Source organism: Mustela nivalis, assembly GCF_964662115.1.
Source record: "Mustela nivalis genome assembly, chromosome: 1".
NCBI classification, from domain to species: domain Eukaryota; kingdom Metazoa; phylum Chordata; class Mammalia; order Carnivora; family Mustelidae; genus Mustela; species Mustela nivalis.
In genome coordinates, this window is record NC_139020.1 from 137748353 (window position 1) to 137757030 (window position 8678).

The window sequence follows — 8678 nt, forward strand, 5'->3', positions numbered from 1 at the left end:
CAGTCACAAAAAGGAAAATACGATGTGATTCCACTTATATGAAGTACCTAGAGTAGTCACATTCGTAGAAAATAGAGTGGAGAGAGTGGTAGTTGCTTAGGGCTGGTGGGGGAGGGGAGGAATGTTTCAGAGTTTCAGTTTTGCAAGATGAAAGAGTTTTGGAGATTTGTTGCACAACAGTGTGATGGTATTTAAACACTACAAAACTGTACACTTAAAAATTGTTAAGGTGGTAAATTTCCACGTTATATGTATTTTACTATAATTAATTAAAATAAAAAAAACAACCCAGTAGCTTCTGATCCTTCTTTGTCATCTTGTGCATATTTGTAATGTTTTCTCTCATGATTACAAGATGGTGGGTGCCACTGTCAGGCATCACAGCAGAAGGAGTATGTCCAGAGAATAAGAGAGGCCATTCCTCTTGTTTTTTAGGAAGAAACCTTTCTCAGGAGGCCCAAGCAGACTTCCCCCTCTCAGCTCCTGTTGGCCAGAATGTGTATCTTGCTACAAGAGAGCTTGGAAAGCAAGTATGTACCATTTTTCGACCTCTGTAGAGAGCATCAGACTCTTCTGGAGAGAACAAGGGGTTTGGGAATGGCTTTTGGGGAACGAACCAACGATGTTATCTTGAATGGACTACTGTTAGGGAGGAAGGGTCCTTCTTTGTTAGCTCAGCATTTTTGGCCACTATAAATGATGACCAGAGCAAATCTTGGTTGATACAGGGATGATGCCCTTGGCTTACCTTTAATATACGCAGCGTTAGGGCGAGAATACAAATGAAGAGGGGTGCCTGGGTGGCTTAGTGGGTTAAAGCCTCTGCCTTTGGCTCAGGTCATGATCCCAGGGTCCTGGGATTGAGCCCCACATCGGGCTCTCTGCTCAGCAGAAAGCCTGCTTCCCCCCCTCTCTCTTGGCCTGCCTCTCTGCCTACTTTTGATCTCTGTCAAATAAATAAATAAAATCTTAAAAAAAAATACAAATGAAGACCACCAGCTTGCCCTTGTTTTTTTTCCCCACTCCTGCCTTTGTCCCCTAGTGTGAAGGACTGTTTTTTTGGTTGTTGTTTGTTTGTTTTTTCCAGGAATTTTTGTGAGCCAGTTGACTTCATATTGGTATCTTGAAATTGGCTACCAGTGGGAATATTCATACTATGGAAATTGGTAAATACTACATATTAGGACTCTTTCCACCCCAAGTACCAATGTGCTGCTGAGCCTTTCACACAAGTTCATGGACACTCCAGCTCCCTGGTCCAAGCTCTATTCATGCCCTCTCTTTTATCATCTGTCCCTTGGGCCGAGTTTTGTGCATATTGGCAATGTGGTCTGGCTGTGGGAAGTCAAGGAAGGAACCTTCTTCAGGCCTTGAAAGCAGGCCTAGAGTCATTTGGGTAGGGAATTCAGGTACTGGAACATCATCTGGAGTGGGGTATGGATTCTGGGCATACTTGGCCTGAGGAGAGGGGCATAGGCTTTAGACTTGGAACTTCTTAAATGTGACTCCAGGGCAGGGGGCCAGTAGCCTGGGTTGTAGTGTGGGCAAGAGAGGGAAATAGTTTTGTCCACTTTCCCCCATCTTCCGCCTTTGACTAAATGGAAGAAAACCCTTCCTTCCCTCATATACCTGCCTAATTTCTTGATGAAGGGAGAATAGCTGGTCTAATTTATCAGAATCCATTCATGGGCTATGTTTTAGTAGTGGACAGGGTTATTGTGTCTTAAAGTTTAGGATCTCTCAAGATGTAGCTTTCATGATTGCAGTATATGGGGCAAGCTCACCTGTGACTGTACCTGGGTGTGAAGCTCAGGTCAGAATCGGTAAGAATCCTTTCCATTTTAGATTCAGGAAGGAGGGAGAAAGAGGCCTCTTGACTTGAATCTGTTAGGATTTGATATAATTTGTACCTCTTAGAACAGTAGTTCTCAAGAGGAAGTGCTTAGAGTAGCAGTATTAGCATTACTTGAGAACTTACTAGAAATGTAGATTCTGTGGTCACTCCCCAGATCTCCTGGATCAGAAAACTCTGGGCATGGGTCCAACAGTGTCTTAATAAGTCTTCCAGGGGAGTCTGATGCAGCCAAAAGATTGAGAACCACTACTCTAGAATATAGCTTCAGCATACTCATTTGCTAGGGCTGTTATAACAGAGAGCCACAGGCCGGGTGGCAAACAACAGAAATTTACTTCTCACCCTTTTGGAGGCTGGGAGTCTGAGATCAAAGTATTGGCAGGGTTCGGTCTTTCTGATGGCCACAGGAGAAGGCTTCTCTCTCCTTGGTTGTAGATGCTTGTGTTCTTCCTGTGTCTTCACATCATCTTCCCTTTGTGCATGTCTGTGTCCAAATTTCCTCTTATAAGGACAGTATTCTGATTTAATTAGTGCTGACCCTAATGACCTTGCTTTAATTTAATGACCTCTTTATAGACCCTATCTCCAAATATGGTTACATTCTGAGGTACTGTGTGTTAAGACTAAAACATACAGATTCTTTGGAGGATGCAATTCAAACCATAATACTTGGGAAAATCAGTCATATAATTTATGTGCCAGGGTGCCTGGGTGGCTGAGTGGGTTAAGCCTCTGCCTTTGGCTCAGGTCATGATCTCAGGGTTCTGGGATCAAGTCCCACATTGGGCTCTCTGCTCAGCGGGATCCTGCTTCTCCCTCTGCCTGCCTCTCTGCCTACTTGTGATCTCTCTCTCTCTGTCAAATAAATAAATAAAATCTTTAAAAAAACTTATGTGCCACTATGAGCTTATTAGATGTCAGAGACTGGGTCTTCCTTGTTTTGTTTTTTTTTTAGCTCCAGTGTCTTACAAGATGCCTAGTGGTTTTTTAATATTTAAATAGACAGTGGATGGTAGAAGTTTTTGATGTTTTATTGGGGTTATAATCTTAAAACACTTTTTTTTTTCGTGCTGTATGACCTTTAATTAGGTATAAAGAATTCCAATCACGTCACCTAGGGACCATTCTACCCGCTGCTCTGTTTGGCCGCCAGACTCTTGTCTCTCTCTTCAGCAGTGGTGAGGCGGATACTCTTTCCACGGGGAAGAGAAATCCATGATTTGTTGCCTTTGCCAATAACAAAAATGTTGGAGAGTCGGGTGGCAAAGCTGTTGCCATTGGCATCTTTCAGGTGAACCACATCAAACGAACCAGCGTATGTCTCCGTGTTGGTGATCACACCAATTCTTCCCAGGTTAGCACCCCTAGTCACCATACATAGATTACCAGTGTCAAACTTGATGAAATCAGTAATCTTTCCGGTTTCCAAATCAATCTGAATGGTGTCATTGACCTTGATGAGGGGATCAGGATAGCGGATGGTGCGAGCACGTGAGTCACCGGGTGGGGGATTCCTTTTGTCTGCACAAAGATCTTTCTCACTTTGCACAACTTGTACTTGGCCTCCTCGAGTGTAATCCGATGAACAGCAAAGCGACCCTTGGTATCATAGATCAGATGGAAATTCTTTCCGGTCTTGTCAATGCTGATGACATCCATAAAACCAGCAGGGTATGTTATATCATTTCGGACCTTGCCATCAATCTTAATAAAATGCTGCATACAGATCTTCTTTACTTCATCTCCTGTTAGGGCATACTTAAGTCTGTTCCTTAAGAAAATGATGAGAGGGAGACACTCTCTCAGCTTATGGGGACCAGTAGATGGGCGAGGAGCGAGCACACCAGTCAGTTTATCCAGCATCCAATGCTTTGGAGCTGCTACATGCTTCAGATGTTTCTTGGGACCACGAGCCATGGCTGCGCTAGGAACGAAAAGAGCTTAAAACACTTTTTTGTATGTATATGTGAAAAGCACATGTCTCAAAGCTTATGGTCTCAGGCCTTTTTCAAGGCTATCTGATGTAAGACACTGACTGAGGTTTTTCTACCTCATGTTGCTACAGATTTTTGAGTTGCTTAATCCTGCTTCCTCCTTTTGTGTGTGTGTATAGTGGGAGCATTCTTCTGGGGCCATAGAAGACGCTTGACATCTAAACTCCCTCAGAAACTTGTTTGTTTGTTTTCTTCTTTCCTGCTTGAGAGCTTTTGAAAAGAAAAAAAAAAGGAAAAAAATTAGCCCTTCTTTAATCAAACAGAGCAAAGGATTCTAGGTATTTGTATTTGAAGAACTCAAAACCAGACTATGATAAACAGATAATTGTCGTTAAGAGGTATCCTACTTTATTTGCTAAGGATTTTCTATTGTTGCTTTTCAATTTAGTAGACAGTAGAATTACAAGTTGCCATGACAACCTATCCATTGCCCAAGTTGCTTGGGCCTTAAAGACACAGAAACCACATTTGGTTTTATTCCATAGAGCTGACATTGTTATGAAACAGAGCAAAGCAGAGTGAATGAGGAATTAGAGCAGACATCCTGCCCCCACTTCTTTCCCTTCCCTCCCCTCTTGTGGTTTCTGTGTTTACCAGGCCCCTGAATAGCCCAGTGTTAGAAATTGTATAATTTGGTCTCTGGAGTTCTTTCAAGAAAACAACCAGGTTGCTGTGTCCTATGCAGTTTTGTTACCTTTGTTAGTAACAAATTATGGGTTAAGGAGGTTTGGCATATATGTAGTTAAATTCCCACTTCAGTACAAGGTTTGATGAATGATGGACATCTGTCATTTCTGCAACTGCACTTCTTTCATTCAGGTGGGATATCAAAAGAACACTCCAAAGAAACTGAAGACTGGTTGTCCAGACATTTCCAACTTAAAGGAAGCCAGAAAAGCCTGGCAGACCCTGGGACCCATTCTTGATTATGCCCAGAAGTAGAATTAACTGGCTAAGCTTGAGAAAACACTGGAACTCTGGCAACTTCTCTAAATGAATTTTCTCGTTCCTCTGAGCTTTGCCCATGTGCATTATGTTACAAAGCTAATTATAAAAGATCTTGAGAGCCAAGGGAAGGCTGATTCATCTGATAAGCTAATTTGAGAGCATACCTTGAGCTTGGGTTGTAGTACTTCCAGTAGGCATGATTGAGAAGTTAAAGAATAAAAAAAACCTTCCACTTGGCAGAAGTTTGCTGGCTCTGAAAGTTTAGATTTTACTCAGATGTATTTATTTTCAATCTTGCTTAATTTCTTTTCAGGCTGTAGGCCATTATTCAGTGTGATGCTGCTTTTTTATGGCTACCTTTTAAAAAATTTTTTAAAAAAATTAATTATTTTTTGGCAGGGTTGGGGAGAGAGAGAGAGGGAGAGAGAGAGAGAGAGAGAAAGAGAGAAAGAGGAGAGAGGCAGAGGAAGAAGGGGAGAGAATATCTTAAGCAGGCTCCATGCCCAGCACAGAGCCCAGTGTGGGGCTCAGTTTCACAACCTTGAGATCCTGACCTGAACCAAAATCAAGAGTTGAACACTTCACTGACTGACCCACCCAAGTGCCCTTTTATGACTCCTTTTAAGGGACCAAGGAGGAATCTCCTTTTTTTGCTGTAGAAAGTACTTTATTTCATGGGGAAAGTGGGATCCATTAATGAAACAGTTACCCACCCAGGTACTGGAGCAGTTTTGGCTTTACCCTAGGACTTCTTTGAGCACCCAGGGCAATCCCAGACCTTCCCAGTTAACCGCATTTCTGTTATGGTTTATAATAATTGCAGGAATTTAAACTGGGGAGGTCACCGGTTGCAATAGTTCCCAGACTTCTCTAATCAGGACACACGTAATGGGTGTTTTAGTTTGGGTCTCCAAAAGCAGACTGGAGGACAGGAAGTCAGGTGCTGGAATTGATGCCAGAAAGCAAAGATGAGGGAGGGAGTGCTGGAGGGAGAAGGGAGGAAAGCCAGTACAGAGGGTATTAATGAGCTGGAGGCTGCTTAGGCCAAGTGGCTCTCTGTCATGTTGGACACCACCTGACTTTACCTCAGAACTGGCCTGCCAAGGGATAAGGAAGTTGAGTATTTATCCACTGACTCTGTTATTGGTTGAGGGTTGCCTCTGAGGGCTTAGCTCCTTCTTACACAGAGAAAAAGCTCTTGGGCTGAGAAACAAAGACGGTCCCCTGCAGTTGCCACTGTCAACAATCACAGGAAATGTTATCTGCAGTTGTAGGTGACTTCAGACATGGGCCAGGGCAGCAGTAGTGTCAGTCTTACTTTTTGTGAGTATCCATGGTAATTATGGTGGTTTTAAAATCTCATCTACAAATTCTTGACACACTTCCCATTCAGAGATGGGAATCTATTGCTTTTTTCTCTTGAATATAGGTAGGCTTGGGAGTGCTTTGACCAACAGGATATGATAAAAGTGATCTATGTGACTTCGAAGGTTAGGTCATAAAAAGCCATGCGGATTCCACCTTTGTTGCTGGGACTTGCATTTGGAGCTTTGATCTGCTATGTGAGATTGCCATGGTGCAGAGGCCATGTGTTGTCAGCAGCCCCAGCTGAGTTCCCAGGCAATGGCTTCCAATCAGTTACCGGCCACGTGAGTGAACCATCTAGGATGTCTAGCTTAGTTGAACCTTCAGATATCTGCAGCCTCGGCCAATATCTGACTGCAACCCCCCAGGGAGAACTGTCCAGTCAAGCGCTTCCTGAATTCCTGACTCACAGAATCTATGAGGAAAATAAAATGATTGTTTTACACTTTCACATTTGAACTACTTTGTTATGCAATAATAGTAACTAGAGCACTTACCAGGAAACTGGAGGTATCGAGGAAATTCTCACATAACACCTTTTGCTGTTTTTCAGAGAAGTCACTGGAAGCTCAGGGAGGTAAAAATATCCACCTGAGCTCACATTAGCATTTTTCCCCCCAGCTGTGCTGTTAGCAGTTCCCCATCTGCTGCCTGGGGATGCTGCAGCACTGGGAGATAGTATTCGGAAAGGGCTTTGTGAAGAGTCTGTTAGTAACTTGCACTCATACTGTGCCTTCTCTTTCCTTACTTTGGAATTCTCCAGTGTTACCCTATTCTATTCAGTTGCAAGATTGTACTAACTGCTGCTTCATAGACAAGACTTTCATTCTCCTTATCCAAAGCAGTTAGAATCAAGGACAAAGGAAAGAAGGGGAATGATTTGTCTAACTAATCTGGAAATCTTTCCATCTTGTGAATACTAAATTTGGACAAAATGTCTTAAGAACTTGATATGTCAGGGGCGCCTGGATGGCTCAGTTGGTTAAGCATTTGCCTTTGGCTCAGGTTATGATCCCAGGGTCCTGGGATTAGGCCCCACATTAGGCTCCCTCCTCAGGCAGGGAGCCTGCTTCTCCTTCTCCCTCTGCCTGTGTGTGCTCTCTTTCTCCTTCTCCCTCTGCCTGTGTGTGCTCTCTTTCTCAAATAAATAAATACAATCTGAAAAAAAGAAAAAAGAATTTGATGTTCCAGTCAAGAGTATGGTTTACAAATTCTGGGACTCTTTGAGGGCCTGGGAGAAGAAAGTCCTCTGAAATTTTAGCCTTAGAATCATATGAACCTTGAAATAACTCCTATAAAAGAGAATGTCAGTGTTGTACAGTATAATACACTGTAATGAATGGAGTGTAAATACATTCACAGCACATGGATTCCAGTTTCCTCGATAATACACTTGGATTTAGAAATGAAGGAGAAAAGCCTTAAGAAAATATGATTCTGAAGGGGCACCTGGGTGGCTCAGTGGGTTAAAGAAAATATAATTCTGGTTTTCTAAATATGTAATATTAGTTAAAAAGAATTTCAAAACTCTAAACTGTTCCTTACACCAGATGAACCCAAACTCCTATCATATTTATCCATTTGTAGTTCAAACACCTAGACTGCTTTATTACTTGCTGTTGATAATAATCAACCTGAAGTTGATAATAGTCCTTCTTTTTGTCAAGGAGAATAAAAATTTTGAGATAAAAAATGGTTGGTCTGGGGCGCCTGGGTGGCTCGGTGGGTTGGGGCCTCTGCCTTCGGCTTGGGTCATGATCCCAGGGGCCTGGGATGGAGCCCCGCGTCGGGCTCTCTGCTCAGCGGGGAGCCTGCTTCCTCCTCTCTCTGCCTGCCTCTCTGCCTACTTGTGATCTCTGTCTGTCAAATAAACAAATAAAATCTAAAAACAACAACAAAAAAAGAAAAGGTCGGTCTGATGGTTTTCCCTGACTCTGTGTGAGTCATAGAGATTGTGTGGCTGGGTTTCAGAGACTGACTATTAAAATGGTCTCAAAAAAATTTAACTGAGAAGTGATCAATTCAGAGACTGCATATAGATAAATCTTTGTCATAGGTTCTAAAGCGGCCGACCTCAACTTTCCTTAGGATCCCTGAGATGCAGCCTTATATCTTCTGTTTACAGAACACTGTAATCAGTGTTGGGACTAATTTAGGTTTTAGGCACAGTAAGGAGAACTGCTGGAGAAATGTGCTTACAAAGTTTTCAGGGCATTCTCTAACTTAAAAAACTAAATATTGTAAATTGATTGTAAGTAGAGTGTGCATACGTGTGTGCTTATTTATATATACTTGCCTCATTGTCAAATAGAAGTTAGCTTGTTCCTTTATCCTGTGTAGTTCTATGAACTAGAAATTACAACTAAAGACTTGATTAGATGCGAGTTAATTATTTATGGCTACAATGCACTATAGGTGATGTTGCAGTTTCATATAGCTTCATAGCTTTTTAGCTTGTAATTCTGAAGGTCATTCTTCAGTATAGGCTGGGCTCAGCTGAGAAGGTTTAGTTTAGG

The 8678-nt window shown here is 42.4% G+C and overlaps 1 pseudogene across 1 annotated transcript; it reads right to left on the minus strand.

Annotated features, from left to right (window-relative positions):
• Window positions 1-2911: 2911 nt before the first annotated feature.
• LOC309841009 (small ribosomal subunit protein eS4 pseudogene) lies at window positions 2912-3793 on the minus strand (annotated as a pseudogene). The gene has a single exon. The product of its transcript is annotated as a small ribosomal subunit protein eS4 pseudogene (transcript).
• Window positions 3794-8678: the final 4885 nt, after the last annotated feature.